This window comes from Loxodonta africana, chromosome X, assembly GCF_030014295.1.
Source record: "Loxodonta africana isolate mLoxAfr1 chromosome X, mLoxAfr1.hap2, whole genome shotgun sequence".
Lineage (NCBI taxonomy): Eukaryota > Metazoa > Chordata > Mammalia > Proboscidea > Elephantidae > Loxodonta > Loxodonta africana.
This window is the reverse complement of record NC_087369.1, coordinates 52,984,306-53,003,086: the sequence shown is the minus strand read 5'-3', so window position 1 is coordinate 53,003,086 and position 18,781 is coordinate 52,984,306.

Genomic DNA, 18,781 nt, shown 5'->3' with positions numbered 1-18,781 from the left:
TAACCACTATGCCACCAGGGTTTCCATTAAAGGTATTAAAAGTATAGATATCATCAAATGAAAGTCAATGCTATAGGCAATATGCCAGATCCTGATGTCTCTGTAACAGCAACAGGACCACTGCTAGCCATTAGGGAATTTTGAGTGCATTGGCGAATGGCCTCTCTTCTTCAAGTAAAAATCTATTAATATATTGTTGCCAAACTGAATAAACTCACACAGCTGGGCCAGAGTGTGGCATACGACCCTTTATGTGGCATAACCCACCTATAAAAGGGGGAGGGGACTGTGTTGGTATGCTGGGAGGAGCACTGCCCTTCAGCTGAAAATTGCCCCAATGGCAGTTCCATGGATCTCTTTTAGCCATTGTCTAGAACATGAAAGTCCTGCGAGGACTCTATACAGGAGCCCCCACTATCTCCTGCTCACCTGGGCCACTTGGGCTCTTGTAATACCAGCTTATTCCCTGCCCCTCCCCACCAAAGCAGAAGGGACAACTCTTATCAGGTTCCTATTTGGAGAGCAAGGGGACAGTCAATGTAGAGAATAGCCTTGCAGATACATGCAATAGTTCATGTATGCCCATGTGATTGCCTCAATAAGCATACTGCTACACGAGCCAGTGTAGGTTGATGTAGAGAGGGGGCATTTCCCTGTTGCTGTAGGGCTCACCTATGTTCATTTGCATTCAGATGTCTACAGTGTAAATGGCACTCCATGAATGTGATACCTTGTTCAGTGTACAGCCTGAACACCCCTAGATGACTTCTCCCGCAGTAATAACCATTAGTAGGCACTTCCCAAGCACTGGGCACTTTAATACATTGTCTCTAATCCTCAACAGCCTGGAATAGATACTATTAGATTAAGAAGCTGGCCTAAGGGTACGTAGCTAAGAAAGGATAAAGATAGGATTCAGTCCTAAATATGGCAGCGGCTGAGGCCCTAGCTCTTTTTATGCTATGCTGCCTTCCTCTCTAAGGGAAGTTGCTCTACTAAGCGGAGCATCCCATTCATTTGGGTATTGCAGTAGACTCCTGGTTAATGTTTCCTTTGTGTTTCAGTCCCTCACATCTAAGGGTAGTGCTTACATTGGAATGATAGCTTACTAGAGTTCAAAGAAAATTATTAAAATTCCAAATTGTGGTTCAACTATTTAAGATGGGCTTAAGAAGAGGGAATACATACTTTGTTAAAGGGATATGTAAATAAATTTATTTATACATATCCTGTTGATTTAACCCTTTAACCTTGGAAGCTGATGGAACCCAAGTCTGAGAACAACCACACAAGCCTACCCCTAAGGCTTGCCTGGCGTCCATGAAGGTTTTGCGGGATGGAGGACACAGCTTCTCTTCACCTTCTTCTTTCCCCACTAGGATTGCAGCCAGGCTTGACCAGCCTTCACTTTACAAATTCACTGACTTTGCTTCAAAACTTTGTGGTTCAAGGGCGCCATCTTGAGGCATGTTCTATTTCTCTCAGTGCCTCTGAATTTGAGAAGAAATGTGAAACATAATTAGGAATTTTCCTGCATAGCTCAGTGAGTTCTATTTGCTAAATTTTTTCTTCAGTCTTCATGGCAAAAATTCAAGCTATAAGACAATGACATGTTTTTGAGAAGACGCAATGAATTCACTTTGACAAATGATGGCTCCTCCTACAAATATATTTTATCTTTTAATGATAATCACAGTATAAACCAAAAAAACCAAACCCAGTGCCATCGAGTCCACTCCGACTCACAGCGACCCTATGGGACAGAGTAGAACTGCTTCATCGAGTTTCCAAGGAGTGCCTGGCAGATTCGAACTGCCGACCGTTTGGTTAGCAACCGTAGCACTTAACCACTACGCCACCAGGGTTTCCAATCACAGCACAGAGGTCATTTATTTATTTATTTATTTGCTTGCTTGCTTTTGTTTACAATAAGGTACTTACTTCATTTGTTGGGAACAGTTCACAAAAGCCACACTATTAGGATTGCTGTGTTCCACAGGAAGGCACAAATCAAATCCCCAAACAGCCCAGAGATCTGAGCTCCCATTTAAAGTCCTCTGAGTGTCCCTTCATAGGATCCTACTTCCAATGGATCTACCAGACATTCAGGCCATGATTCAGCCTCCCAGGTGTATCTGAACAGGATATCAAGCCCCCAGACCAACCACCTAGTGCCCTACCGTGCCCCCAGCCAACCGCTCCCCAGTCCCACAATCCCACTAATACAGCCCTTGTCCTACCGGCCAATCATTCTCCCTGGCTCTGTTTAACTCATGATAGAGCAAGTACAAATGCAGTATTAGAAACCTTTCCACTTGAAAAACGTTCTGGGCCTTTCCAGGTGTGCCAGGGTTTCATTAGGCCCCAATTTTACTCTCCCCTGGACATACCATGTGTTTTTACACTGCCTTGCCTTTATCTGTGCTACTTCTTCTGTAAGAATTCCCACCACTCACCTACACCAACATCACAGTTTGTTTGTCTAATTACTACCCAATCTTTCAAATAGTAGCTTTCAAGAAACCTTCCACTCACTCACTTAGCCACTGCAGGAGTAACTAAAGCCTTCTTGTAAGATTAAGTCCAAACCTCCATTGTTACTTTCATTACGTTATATCATAGGATAATTTTTAATGTAATTTTCCCTTACTTTTTAGAGTGTGGACATCTTCAGGTACCCTCTTATTCATCTTTGTATTCCCATAGACTGGCTCAACGCAGCTCAATGCTCAGCAGATAACACACACATAATATATGTTAGACAATATTGCCTTATAAAAAAGGGAAATTCCATTAGCGCAATCACTAAATGATGTATTTGATTAAAACATCTAGCATTTTCCCCTGCCCTTGCCCAAACTCCAAATCACTATCCCACAGGAAGATGACCATATCACAATAAAGAATAGTTCTGAACTTTTGTAGCTATTTTTTTGCAAACAGGGTAGGAAACAAGGAAAAGAAAGGAACAGTAGAATTCCCCCCTCCTCTAGTGCCAACTCAGCACCTCCACCTGGATGTCTTCTTGTCCCTTAAACTCAAGATGTCCAAGAGGAAATTCATTGTCTTAACCAGGAGTACGCAAACGATAGCCCCCAGGCCAAATCTGGTCCACTGCTTGTTTCTGTAAATAAAGTTTTATTGGAACACAGTCCTGCCCATTTGTTTACATATTGTTTATGATTGCTTTCACAGCAGGGTTGTGTTGTTGCAACAGAGATCATATGGCTCACAAAGCTGATAATATTTCCTATCTAGCCCTTCACAGAGAAAGTTTGCCAACCCCTGGATTCTTAATCATCTAGATTGCTCCACTGACTACACTCCTCATTTTAACAGCTGGCACTGCTATTCATTCAGGGGCTCAAACATAATCATTCTCTTCTCTCACTCTCACCCACATAGGCAATCAATCGTGAAGCACTGCTGTTTCAACCTTCCAAATATCTCTTGAATGTTCCCCCATCCCCATTCACCACATTGGTCTAGGTCAACATCTTCTTTCATCTGGACTACTGCTCAGCCTCCTACCTCCTCTTCCCACCACCAGTCTGGAGTGACTTTTCTAAACCATAAATCTGATTGTTGTTGTCCTAATTAGAACTCTTCAGAAACCTTCCATTGCCTTTAGAATAGGGTCTAAAGTCCTCAACATGGCCTGCAAAGCCCTTTGTGACCTGGACCAGACTTCATACCCAGCCCTGTCTCCAGCAACATTACCTGCTCCTCACCACAGCCATTCTTCTGTCACAGTATTTCTTCTGTTCCCTTCATGCTGTTCCTTATTCTGGATTTACCTCCTCCCTCTTTCACATCCTTCACCTTCCACTTCTAATTCCCACTCATCCTTAAATATTACTTACTCCAGGAAGCCTTCCCTGATGCCATAGGAGATTAGGCCTCCCAGGTATATTATCCATAATACCTTATAATTCTTTATTAAAACACTTACTGTAATTTATTATACTCTTTACATGCCTAGCTCTCCTTCTAGGCTTTAAGCTTTCTACATACAGGGGCTGTTCATCCTAAAGCCTGTCTCATCCACAATGAACAGTATGTCATAGGTATTCAGTTCTACACATAATGGAGATTTCCTACCCAGGGCCTCCCCTGTTATCTTCCTCCCTTTCGTAACAACATCTATGGCTGGAGTAGCCTCAACAAAGTCATTACTTTTACTGTACATTTTCTCTCCAATTCACTCTTCACTCTTCCTTTGCTCCGCTCTGTATCATGGTGGTTTGAACCATACAAATTATACTTCCCAGGCTTCTGGTTACACTCACCCAGTTGGTTTCCCTGCCAAGAGACTGGATGAGATAGAGGGGAAAACCAGGATTTCTCTCTCTCTCTCTGCTTTGGGTGGCACTTCTAACAAAGGCTTTGTCTCTTCCACAGTTCCAACAGTTGCTGGGCAGCCTCTGCCATGATTCCAGTCCCATATCACTACCCTTTTCAGTTGTCCTTTCAGTCATAGAGGTAGGGATGATTTCCTGCAGTTGCTAAGTCTCTGAGTTGTCTCATCTTTTCCAATTGGCTCTTTGTAACTTAGCCCCCTCTATTAAATTCCTTCAATTAAACTACCTGGCACAGTTTCTTTTATTCTGACTAGGTTCTGACTGATGTAGTTACTGCAGCTAGTTTCTTAACATTTAGAATTCTACCTGACATTCATGTATTGAAAAACACCTATATTAAGCACACAAATTTGGAATAAATTTCATTGGACAAAAACTGAAATCTATGTAAAAGGACATGGACAGAGAGAGTGTGTAAAATCCTAGATTTTATGAAGAAGAGGAAGGACTTCAAAGATGGAATCAAGAAAACACTACCTGTTCTATAACGTTTCAACATCAAGGTTTATTGCAATAGATAGGCTCAAATCCACAAAGCAGAAATACAGAAAGAAGACCTGGGATGAAAGGAGGTGGGAGAGAGTGACATTGGGAATGATTTGGTGGGTGGGGGGATATCAAATTCTTAAACAGATAAATTCAAGCTGAGGAGTAATTTTTAACTTGGCACTGTTAATCAAGATCCAGGCAGAAGTAAAAATATTCATCAACTAAAGAACAATTCTTAGCTGACTGCAGGAAACTCTGTTCCTACAGAGAATAACGTGGGAATAATAACCTGCCCTCTAGAACAGTGGGGAAACCATTCATAAGATCCCAGGAAACCCTGAGAATAAGTAGACACTGAAAGTCAGCTGAATCTTTGAGGGCCAAAAATGAAAATATTAATGCACATGGGAGGCGAGGCCAAGATGGCAGAATACACAGATGCTTCTGGCGAGCCCTCTTACAAAAAAGACACAAAAAAACAAGTGAAACAAGGATATTTATGACAAGCTAGGAGCCCTGAACATCAAAGGCAAAGTTAGAAAACAAACTGAGTGGCAGGGGGAGGAAGAGTTGCTTCAGAAGGGGAGAGGAGTTACTGGACCTGAATCGCCGGGAGCCCTCAGTCACCATTCCTGGGAGCAGCTGCAGCAGGCTGGTACTAGTATCAGGCTGCGGTTTCCTCAGGAAGAAACAGCCAGCCACACAGCCTACTCACACCTCTGGAACCAGAAAAAAACAGCGTTCTCGGCAAAAGCTAAGTACTTCCACATATTTTACTGCGTCACCCACTCCCAAGCCAACTTCAGTGGCTGTTGATTTCCCTGGGCCTGAGATAGGGCCTGTTGAGTGCCTAGAGCCATACTCCTGGCCTTGGAGAAAGAATAAATTCACAGTTGGGGAAAAAGATAATTTGCCAGCTCCACTAACCTGGAGAGCTCAGGACAGAAGTGGCTCCTGTCCAGGCATAAACAGCTTGTGACTTTGAGTACTTTCCTGCCTGCATGGACCTGTGTGGGCCTGTTTCAGAAGAATAGGCCCTTGTTGGCAGACTACAACTGTTTTAGCTGCACAATGGAGAGGTGGGTGTTTGATGTTTGACGCCGCTTTGCCTGTTAAACAGGGCCCTCACCTACCCACATCAAGGGCCTAAGAACTGGTGGCTCCAATCAGATCACCCAGCCACCCGTGACAGGGGTCCAATGATAACAGGTACCTCCCAGTCCTTACAACCAAAAACTTTCCATCTGCAGAGCCCACCCACCTGTACACACTAGGGAAGAGAGAAGCAATTTCCTCAGAGACACTTGGGGGATGATTCTCAGCCCCCTGCCCTGTTAAGAGTGTGACCCCCTGCTGCAACCAGATATTGGTAGCTATACCAATCACCCTTACCCCTCTAAGACTGTAGGACAGAGCCTGTACCACGCACTGGATGAGCAGCTACCTGGACACCTGAGCTGAATCCATACAAGAAAAGTGAATGGATTCCTATACTGATATACCTGACAACAGCTCTGGCCATCTGCTGACAGGACATCAGAGCTTCAAAGGTGAAAATAATCAGGCTAGCTCACTCAAGCAAACCATCTGGGCATATCAAACAAAACAAAGCAAGAAGCTCTGATACAGTAAGCAAACATAAAATAACTAATACAATAACTTATAGATGGCTCTGAGACAACAGTCTATATCAAATCACATAAAGAAAAAGACAATGATCACTTCCACAGGCTCTCAAAACAAAGAATCAAGGGATCTGCTAGATGAAAGTGCCTTCCTAGCATTATTAGATGCATAACAAAAAAATTAATATACATAACCCTTCAAGACATCAGGAAGGAGATCAGACAATACACAGAACAAGCCAAGGAACATAGAGATAAAGCAGTTGAAGAAATTAAAAAGGTTATTCAGGAACATAATGAAAAAATCAATAAGTTGGAAAAATCCATAGACAGAGAGCAATCAGAAATTCAGAAAATTAACAAAAAAATTACAGAATTAGAAAATTCAATAGAAAGTCAGAGGAGCAGAACTGAGGAAGAGGGAGGTAGAATTAGTGAACTTGAAGATAAAGCACTTGGCACCAATATATTTAAAGAAAAATCAGACAAAATAATTTTACAAAATGAAGAAACCTTAAGAATCATCTGGGACTCTATCAAGAGAAACAACCTATGAGTGACTGGAGAACCAGTACAGGGAGGGATAACAGAAAATACAGAGATAATTGCTGAAGATTTCTTGTCAGAAAACATCCCTGATATCGTGAAAGATGAGAAGATATCTTTCCAAGATGCCCATCGAACTCCACATAAGGTAGATTTTAAAAAAAAGTCACCAAGGCATACTATAATCAAACTTGCCAAAACCAAACATAAGGAGAGAATTTAAAGAGCAGCTAGGGATAACTGAAAAGTCACCTAAAAGGAGGTCAATAAGAATAAGCTCGGATGACTCAGCAGAAACCACGCAGGCAAGAAGGCAATGCGATGACTTATATAAAGCATTGAAGGAAAAAAATTGCCTGCCAAAAATCATAGATCCAGCAAGACTGTCTCTCAAATATGAAGGTGAAATTAGGACATTTCCAGATAAACAGAAATTCAGGGAATTCGTAAAAACCAAACCAAAACTACAAGAAATACTAAAGGGAGTTCTTTGGTTAGAAAATCAGGTATCAACCCAAGACTAGAACACTGGAGAGAGCATTCAGATGTCAACCCAGACAGGGAAATCACACAAAAAAAATCAAGATTAAAAAAAACCCTTAAAACAGGAAAACAGCGATGTTATTATGTAAAAGAAGACAACATTAAAACAATAAAGAGGGACTAAGAAATTTAGTCATAGATCTTTCATATGGAGAGGAAGACAAGGTGATATAAAGAAATAAAAGTTAGGTTTAAATTTAGAAAAAATAGGGGTAAATATTAAGGTAAACACATAAGGAGACAAACTATCCTACACATCAAAATAAAATACAAGAAAAAAATAGAGGCTGTGCAGAAAAATATCAACAACAATGAATAAAAGGAAAAGGCAATATATAAAGATAAACTACTCAGCACAAAAAATTAAGTGGGAAAAAGAAACTGTCAACAACACACAAAAAGAGACATCAAAATGACAGCACTAAATTCATACCTATCCATAATTATGCTGAATGGAAATGGACTAAATGCACCAAAAAAGAGACAGAGAGTGGCAGAATGGATTAAAAAGCATGATCCATCTATATGCTGCCTACCAGAGACATATCTTAGACTTAGAGACACAAACTAAAACTCAAAGGATGGAAAAAAATGTATCAAGCAAACAACAACAACAACAAAAAAGTAGGAACTGGACGATGGGATAGAAAAAGATGCTAGTGGAGAATGAGCTTCTTGGATCAAGTAGACACTTGGGACTATGTTGGCATCTCCTATCCGGAGGGGAGATGAGAGGGCACAGGGGTCAGAAGCTGGTGGAATGGACACAAAAAGAGAGAGTGGAGGGAAGGAGCGGGCTGTCTGATTAGGAGGAGAGAAATAGGGAGTACATACCAAGGTGTATACAAAGTTTTGTATGAAAGAATGACTTGATTTGTAAACTTGCACTGAAAACACAATAAAATTTTTTTTAAAAACAATAAAAATAAAAACAGGAGCAGCAATATTACTTTCTGACAAAATAGACTTTAAAGTTAAATCCACCACAAAGGATAAGGAAGGACACTATATAATGATTAAAGGGACAATATACCATGAGGATATAACGATATTAAATATTTATGCACCCAATGACAGAGCTGCAAGATACATAAAACAAACTCTACCAGCATTGAAAAGTGAGATAGCTCCACAATAATAGTAGGAGACTTCAACACACCACTTTCGGGGAAGGACAGGGTATCCAGAAAGAAGCTCAATAAAGACATGGAATACCTAATTGCCATAGTCAACCAACTTGACCTTATACACATATACAGAACACTCCACACGACAGCAGTCAAGTATACTTTCTTTTCTAGCGCACATGGAACATTCCCTAGAATAGACCACATATTAGGTCATAAAGCAAGCCTTAGCAGAATCCAAAACATTCAAATATTACAAAGCATCTTCTCTGACCATAAGGCCAAAAAAGTAAAAATCAATAACCGAAAAAGCAGGGAAAAGAAATCAAACACTTGGAAACCGAATAATACCCTGCTCAAAGAAGACTGGGTTATAGAAGATATTAAGGATGGAATAAAGAAACTCATAGAATCTAATGAGAATGAAAACAATTCTTATCAGAACCTTGGGGACACAGTAAAATCAGTGCTCAGAGGTCAATTATGTCAATAAATGCATATATACAGAAAGAAGAAAGGGCCAAAATCAAAGAATTATCCCTACAATTGAACAAATACAAAGAGAGCAACAAAAGAAACCCTCAGGCACCAGAAAAAAGCAAATAACAAAAATTAAAGCAGAATTAAATGAAATAGAAAACAGAAAAAACAATTGAAAGAATTAACAAGACCAAAAGCAGGTTCTTTGAAAAAATTAACAAAATTGATAAACCATTGCTCAAACTGACAAAAGAAAAACAGGAGAAGAAGCAAATAACCCAAATAAAAAATGAGATGGGCGATATTACAACAGACACAACTGAAATTAAAAGAATCATATCAGATTACTATGAAAAATTGTACTCTAACATATTTAAAAACCTAGAATGGGTGAATTCCTGGAAACACAGTACCTACCTATACTAACACAAACAAAGGTAGAACAACTCAATAGACCCATAACAAAAGAGATTGAAAAGGTAATCAAAAACTCCCAAAAAAAAAAAAAAAAAGCCTGTGCCAGATGGCTTCCCTGCAGAGTTCTACCAAACGTTCAGAGAAGAGTTAACACCACTACTACCAAAGGTATTTCAGAGCACAGAAAAGGACGGAATACTCTCAAACTCATTCTATGAAGCCAGCATATCCCTGTTACCGAAACCAGGTAAAAGGCACCACAAAAAAAGAAAATTACAGACCTGTATCACTCATGAACTAAGATGCAAAAATCCTCAACAAACTGCCAGCCAATAGTATTCAACAAGATATCAAAAAAATAATTCACCATGAAGAAGTGGGATTCATACCAGGTATAAAAAAATTTTTTTTTATGCAGGGATGGTTCAACATTAGAAAAACAATTAATATAATCCATCATATAAATAGAATAGAAGACAAGAATCACATCATTTTATCAATTGATGCAGAAAAGGCATTTGACAAAGTTCAACACCCATTCATTGTAAGAACCCTCAGCAAAATGAAATAGAAGGAAAATCCCTCAGTATAATAAAGGGCATTTATACAAAGCCAACAGCCAACATCATCCTAAATGGAGAGAGCCTGAAAGCATTCCACTTGAGAATGGGAACCAGACAAGGATGCCCTTTATCACCACTCTTATTCAACATTGTGCTGGAGGTCCTAACCAGAGCAATTAGGCTAGACAAAGAAAGAAAGGGCATCCAGATTGGCAAGGAAGAAGGAAAAGTATCTCTGCTTGCAGATGACATGATCTTATACACAGAAAACCCTAAGGAAGCCTCTGGAAAACTACTGAAACTAATAGAAGAGTTCAGCAGAGTATCGGGATACAAGATAAACATACAAAAATCAGTTGGATTCCTCTACACCAACAAAAAGAACATCGAAGAGGAAATCACCAATTCAATGCCATTTACAGTAGCCCCCAAGAAGATAAAATACTTAGGAATAAATCTTACCAGAGATGTAAAAGGCTTATACACAGAAAACTACAGTACACTTCTGCAAGAAGCCAAAAGATACTTACATAAGTGAAACAACATACCTTGCTCATGGATATAAGACTTAACATTATAAAAATGTATATTCCACCAAAAGTGATCTATAGATACAACTCTGATCCAAATTCCAGTGACATTTTTTAATGAGATGGAAAAACAAATCAGCGATTTCATATGGGAGGGAAAGAGGTCCTGGATAAGTAAAGCATTACTGAAAAAGAAGAACAAAGTGGGAGATCTTACTCTACATGATTTTAGAACCTATTATACTGCCACAGTAGTCAAAACAGCCTGGTACTGGTACAACAACAGATACATAGACCAATGGAAGAGAATTGAGAATCCAAACATAAATCCATCCACATATGAGCAGTTGATATTTGACACAGGCCAAAAGTCAGTTAAATGGGGAAAAGACGGCCTCTTTATCAAATGGTGCTGGCATAACTGTATATCCATCTGCAAAAAAATGAAACAAGACCCATACCTCACACCATGCACAAAAACTAACTCAAAAATGGATCAAAGACATCAATATAAAATCTAAAAAGATAAAGATCATGGAAGAAAAAGTAGGGGCAACTTTAGGACCCCTAGTACATGGCATAAATGATATACAAAACATTACTTACGATGCAGAAGAGAAACTAGATAACTGGAAGCTCCTAAAAAGCAAACACCTATGCTCATCCAAAGACTTCACCAAGAGTAAAAAGATTACCTACAGATTGGGAAAAAGTTTTTAGCTATGACATTTCTGATCAGCGTCTGATCTCTAAAATCTACATGATACTGCAAAAACTCAACTACAAAAAGACAACCCAATTAAAAAATGGGCAGAAGATATGAACAGACACTTCACTAAAGAAGACACTCAGGTAAGGTAACAGATACATGAGGAAATGCTCATGATCATTAGCCATTAGAGAAATGGAAATCAAAACTACAATGAGATTCCATCTCACTCCAGCAAGGATGGCATTAATCCAAAACACACAAAATAATAAATGTTGGAGAGGTTGTGGAGAGACTGGAACACTTCTACACTGCTGGTGAGAATGTCAAATGGTACAACCACTTTGGAAATCAATTTGGCACTTCCTTAAAAAGCTAGAAATAGAACTACCATACGTTCCAGCAATCCCACTCCTTGGAATATATCCTAGAGAAATAAGAGCTTTTACAGGGACAGATATATACACACACATGTTCATTGCAGCACTGTTTACAATAGCAGAAACATGGAAGCAACCAAGGTGCTCATCAACAGATGAATGGATAAACAAATTATGGTATATTCACACGACAGAATACTACACATCAATAAAGAACAGTGATGAATCTGTGAAACATTTCATAACATGGAGGAATCTGGAAGGCATTATGCTGAGTGAAATTAGCCAGGTGCAAATATTGTATAAGACCACTATCATAAGAAGTCGAGACATAGTTTAAAAAGAGAAGAAAGTATTCTTTGATGGTTTTGAGAGGGGGGAGGCAGGGAGAGAGGTATTCACTAATCAGTTAGTAGATAAGAACTATTTTAGGTGAAGGAAAAGACAACACACAGTACAGGAGAGGTCAGCACAACTGGACTAAACCAGAAGCAAAGAGGTTTCCTGAATAAACTGAGTGCTTCGAAGGCCAGCATAGCAGGGGTAGGGGTTTGGAGACCCTGATTTCAGGGGACATCTAATTCAATTGGCATAATAAAAGCTATTTAAGAAAACATTCCGCATCCCACTTTGGAGTTGCATCTGGAGTCTTAAGCACTAGCAAGCAGCCGTTTAAGATGCATCAGTTGGTCTCAAACCCCCTGGAGCAAAGGAGAATGAAGAACACCAAAGACATATGGTAAAGATGAGCCCAAGAGACAGCAAGGGCCACATAAACCAGAGATTTTATCAGCCTGAGACCAGAAGAACTAGAAGGTGCCCGCCTACAACCGATGACTGCCTCGACAGGAAACACAACAGAGAACCCCTGACGGAGCTGGAGAGCAGTGGGATGCAGACCCAAAATTCTCGTAAAAAGACCAGACTTAATGATCTGACTGAGACTAGAAGGACCCCGGTGGTCATGGTCCCCAGACCTTCTGTTAGCCCAAGACAGGAACCATTCCCAAAGCCAACTTTTCAGACAGGAATTGGACTGGACAATGGGATAGAAAATGATACTGGTGAAGAATGAGCTTCTTGGATCAAGTAGACACATGAGACTATGTTGGCATCTCCTGTCTGGAGGGGAGATGAGAGGGCAGAGGGGGTCAGAAGCTGGCCAAATGGACACAAAAAGAGAGAGTGGAAGGAAGAAGTGTGCTGTCTCATTATGGGGAGAGCAATTAGGAGTATTTAGCAAGCTGTATATAAATTTTTGTATGAGAGACTGACTTGGTTTGTAAACTTTCACTTAAAGCACAATTTAAAAAATTTATACACATGGATCTAGAAAAGCAACTTACTTGCATTTTGGTTTTGAAAATAATATTGTTTTTTATTTCAGTTATTTGGGTTCCAGTAATTTGTATTTTTCAACAGTTCCATTTAGTAGGTTGAAATTTTATATATTCACCCTTATGGAGAAATTTTCTGAAAAGAAAGTTAAGCATTTTTAAGATCACAGGCAGTCATTAAACCAATCAATCAATAAGTAATTATTTTTAATTTTTTGCAAATACTTTTTAAGGATATAAAAAAAAGTTTTGTTTGCTTTTTTATTTTTGGTAAATTTAAACAGTAAGTAGAGCCTGAGACATGGACTAGAACGCAGATAGTTTATTTAAGAGTGATTCCTGGAAGCAGGAATGAAGAAGGACAACCAATAAAGAGTACATTATTGAGCTGGTTACCTCTGTGGACAAGTGAGGCTGAATACCATTGGTGACCCTCTGAGAAATCATATAGAAGAGTATCTTAGAATTATCATTCTGAAGAACAGAGGCTGAAGCTTTTATCCACCAACTCCTAACCCTCTTTTGGGGAGTTAATTCCACTTTGCTTCTGGGTGGAGCAAGAGAAATCCCTAAAGCAGAACAGGAAGCCAGCAGCAAGCATAGGAACTGTCCACATCAATCGAAGTCAGGCGGACCAAGGGGATGTAACACAGGGAACAAAAGAGCTCAGCTGCTAACCAAAAGGTCGGCAGTTCGAATCCACCAGCTGCTCCTTGGGAACCCTATGGGGCAGTTCTATGGAATCGACTTGACAGCAACTTTTTGGTTTTTTTGGTTTAGCACCACCCAGATCTGCTTCTGCCCAAAGAAGGTGCACTCTGTCAGTAAATCTTCAAAGTGGTGACCAGCTGCAATCTCTAATAAAAGACTTAAGACACAAAGGTTAGTAGAATAACCTATGGTCCTTGGTGCTCCCACTAGCCCCAAAGCTATAATTGATATTCATCATCTCCCTCCTCTGCCATGCGTTCTAGATTTCCCTCACCCTCAGTCAACACTTCAACTGATCTAGGTTGCTTACCAACGTGGGTAACTACACTTTCCCTTAGTTCATATTGACCTGGTGGCACAGTGGTTAAGAGCTCAGCTGCTAACCAAAAAGTCAGCAGTTTGAATCCACCAGCCACTTTTGGAAAACCCTACGGGGCAATTCTACTATGTCCTATAGGGTCACTATGAATCAGAATCGACTATGGCAACAGGTTAGGGTTTTCTTTTTCTTTTTTTCAGTTTAGTGAGAATTTGCTGTAGGGTCTCTTATACTTACAGAGTATAGGCAAGATGGAAAAAGCAGCACACAGTATCCAGAATTCAGACTGTGCATGTTAGAGAGACATGAAGTCCAATTCTGGAATCTCAGACCATCTTTCTCAAATAAAACAAGACTCTAAAATGATAATATATATGATATACTTATTTACAATAAATTTGGCATTAAATACCAAATTGTTCAAATTCACATAATGAAAATGAGCTTCATTGGGCCCCAGTTTCTATGAGCAAAAGTAATGGTAAAGATGGAAGGAAAAGAATTATATGAACAAATCCTCAATTTTGGTTATTTTTCTCTCAGACCAAAAACATCTCTTGCTGAGTGAATATTATCTAGATTACAATTTTAAAATGGCAGTAAACAGGACCCAGGGAACTACTATACAGTTTCCAAATTAAATAACAGGCCTGCTTGAACAAGATTGAAAGTGGGAAAAAATCCAAATACACCATTCACGCCAAATAAATCAGCTTTGGATGTCAACAGTTCAAACCTAAGCACTACATAATTACATCCACCACACTTATCTAAGCCGGATTTGAACTCAAACGTACTGCTTCTCATGGTCCAAAAAACCAAGCAGGACTTAAGTTGGCTATTTATGATATTGATAGGCATGCTGGCTTCTGTTCCTGCTGCTCCAAGGAATCATCAGAGCAGTGGTTCTGCTTCCTGGATGGATCTTCTCACTAGGGGGGATGCCCAGTGCTGGTGATTAGTCACAAATGTATTTCCCATCATTAAGCTTGCCAGCTTATGACTCAGAATCATCAGAATAAATCCCTCTAAGATTGACCACTCCAGGTAATAAATCTGATCTTCCAGAGTCCCATACACACAAGTGCACAGCCTGTCTCTTTTCTCATTTCCTTCCTCACCTCTTAACCACATAAATACCTTATTTCTATATCAAATCACAGAGATGCAGCATATGACACACGGTCTGGAAACAGTATAGAAGATTTGAAATAAGGTTATATGATTGCAGTAGCAGTGGCTTATTTAAACCCTTAAAGACCTTTAGAATCATCTATCAAAATTATGTTATGCCTTCCCACAGAACTATGAGACTGATTTTATATATATTATAAACTTCTCCAGCCTTATTATTCCATTTAGGAAGAGTGACAACTTATTTTGTGAAGAGTGCTCTACCTTGGAAAGGGGGAGCATGCTGTCACATTATAGGGATTGCAACTAGTGTCACATAACAATATGTGTATCAATTTTGTATGAGAAATTAACTTGAGCTATAAACTTTCACCTAAAGCACAAAAAAAAAAAAAAGAGTATTCCACCTCTACTAAAAAATCTTCAGTAGAAATGGCAATTGTTCCCTACTTGTATTAACAGGATTATTTCCATGTAAAAATGCTAATTAAGAATTATCACTAAAATTGTTTCCACGTAAAAATTCTTATTAAGAAATATCTATCAGTCAATATTGCAGTTCAGTGAGGAAAGGATGATCTTTTTAACTAATTACACAAGATCAACTGAATAGCTATATGAAAAATATATGTATCTTACTCTTAAATCACTGTTTATACCAGAAGTAAAAAGAAAAATTCCAGATGGATTGCAGATCTAAATGTAAAAGGTAAAACAATAAACCTTTTCAGAGGAAAACACATGAAAATATCTTAGAATAGGCTAAGATTCTTTAAACAGGACACTAAAGGCAATAACCATAAAAGAAAAACAAAAGATAAATAATATTACATTAAAATTAATAACTTCTACTTATCAAAAGGAGCTCTGGTGGCTCAGTGGTTAAGAGCTACAGCTGCTAATCAAAATGTCGGCAGTTCAAATCCACCAGATGCTCCTTGGAAACCCTATGGGGCAGGTCTACTATATCCTATATGGTCGCTATGAGTCAGAATCGACTCAATGGCAACGGGTTTGGTTTTTGGTTATTCATCAGAAGGAAAAATAAACAGAACGCAGAGGCAATCCACAGCATGGGAGAAGATACTCGTGACGTTAATGTTGTTGTTAGGTGCTGTCAAGTCAGTTCCTACTCATAGACACCCTATGTACAAAAGAATGAAACACTGCCCAGTCCTGTGCCATCCTCACAGTCTTTGTTATGCTTGAGCCCATTGTTGGAGCCACCGTGTTGATCCATCTCCTTGAAGGTCTTCGTCTTTTTCACCAACCCTCTACTTTACCAAGCACGATATCCTTCTCCAGGGACTGGTCCTTCCTTGATAACATGTCCACAGTACATGAAACGAAGTCTTGCCATCCTAACTTCCAAGGAGCACTCTGGCTGTACTTCTTCCAAGACAAAATTTGTTCATTCTGGCAATCCATGGTATATTGAATATCCTCCACCAACACCATAATTCAAAGGCATCAGTTCTTCTTCGATCTTCCTTATTCATTGTCCAGCTTTTGCATGCATGTGAGGTGATTGAAAACACCATGACTTGGGTTACGTGCATCTTAGTGCTTAAAGTGACATCCTTGCTTTTTAGCACTTTTAAGAGGTCTTTTGCAGCAGATCTGCCCAACGCAATGTATCATTTGATTTCTTGACTGCTGATTCCAGGCGTTGATTGTGGATCCAGGTAAAATGAAATCCCCGACAACATCAAACTCTTCTCCATTTATCTTGACGTTGCTTATTGGTCCAGTTGTGAGAATTTTTGTTTTCTTTATGTTGAGATGTAATCCATACTTGAAGGCTGTGGTCTTTGATCTTCATTAGTAAGTGCTTCAAGTCCTCTTCACTTTTAGCAAGTAAGGTTGTGTCATCTGCATGATACAGGTTGTTAATGAGTCTTCCTCCGATCCTGATGCCCCATTCTTCTTCATAGAGTCCAGCTTCTTGGATTATTTGTTCAGCATACAAATTGAATAAGTATGATGAAAGGACACAACCCTGGTGCACACTTTTTCTGACTTTAAACTACACAGTATCCCCTTGTTCTGTTCAAACAACTGCCTCTTGGTCTATGTACAGGTTCTACATGAGCACAATTAAATGTTCTAGAATTTCCATTCTTCACAACGTTATCCATAATTTGTTATGATCCACACAGTCAAATGCCTTTGAATAGTCAATAAAACACAGGGAAACATCTTTCTGATATTCTCTGCTTTTAGTCAAGATTCATCTGACATCAGCAATGATATCCCTTGTTCCAAATCCTCTTCTGAATTCGGCTTGAATTTCTGGCAGTTCCCTGTCAATGCACTGCTGCAACCACTTTTGAATGATCTTCAGCAAAATTTTACTTATGTGTGACATTAATGGTATTGTTCAATAATTTCCACATTCTGTTGGATCACCTATCTTTGGAATGTGCACAGATATGGATCTCTTTCAGTTGGTTGGCCAGGTAGCTGTCTCCCAAATTTCTTGGTATAGATGAGTGAGTACTTCCAGCAATGAATCTGTTTGTTGAAACATCTCAATTGGTATTCCATCAATTCCTGGAGGCTTGTTTTTTGCCAATGCTTTCAGTGCAGCTTGGACTTCTTCCTTCAGTGTCATCAGTTCTTGATCATATGCTACCTTCTGAAATGGTTGAATGTTGACCGTGATACATGAATCCAAAAAGGTCTCATATTCTGAATATATAAAAAACTCCTACTAGTCAGTAAGAAAAAGACAACAACTTAATGAAAATTGGGCAAAACACTTCCACAAATACTTTATTACAGAGGATAATCAAATCACAAAAGAAGAAGAAATGCTCAACTTATTTTTCATCTCAGAAATGCAAGTTAACACTACAGTGGAGGGGCTTTTGATCCAGTCAGAATAGATTAAGCCCGCTAAAGACTTTCTCACTGGTCATAACTAAAAATATTGGAAGAAATACAAAAAGCAACTTCCTGAGGATTCTGAGAAGTAAACAAAAGCAGGCCAAATGTGGAAGGGAGGTAAAACTTGGAAAAGTGATTCACAGAAGACTGAATTTCTAGCAACATTGCTCAGAGGGCAAGCTCCAGTCATGGAGCTGTGTAGAGGCACCAATGTGAGCAACTAAAGCTCAGATAGAAAGCTCACTTTCAGGTCAGAGGAACCAGGAAAAGGAGGTACTACAGTCCAAAGAGTTTGAGAGAAATTTCTTTATGGTCTCGTTTCTCTTGCATCTTTGTGCTGGAATGGTCCCCTGTTACAAAGCAGCAGTGCAGTGGCAGTATCGATGGCTAAAACTGATATAAAGCCCAATTTTCTGGCCACAGAAAACAAGAAAAAAGACCCCTGAGAATCAGAAAATTTAGGAGACATCCCAGAAAAGACAGCTGGAGAAAAAGATCCTCTGATTCTGTGTATGAACCCATGCAAGTGCTGGGTTTGTCTTTGAGTTGTGTGTACACAGGGAAGACCCAAAGAAGCAAAATAAGACTTTGAGAACTGTAAGTACAGTCAGTACACTGCCA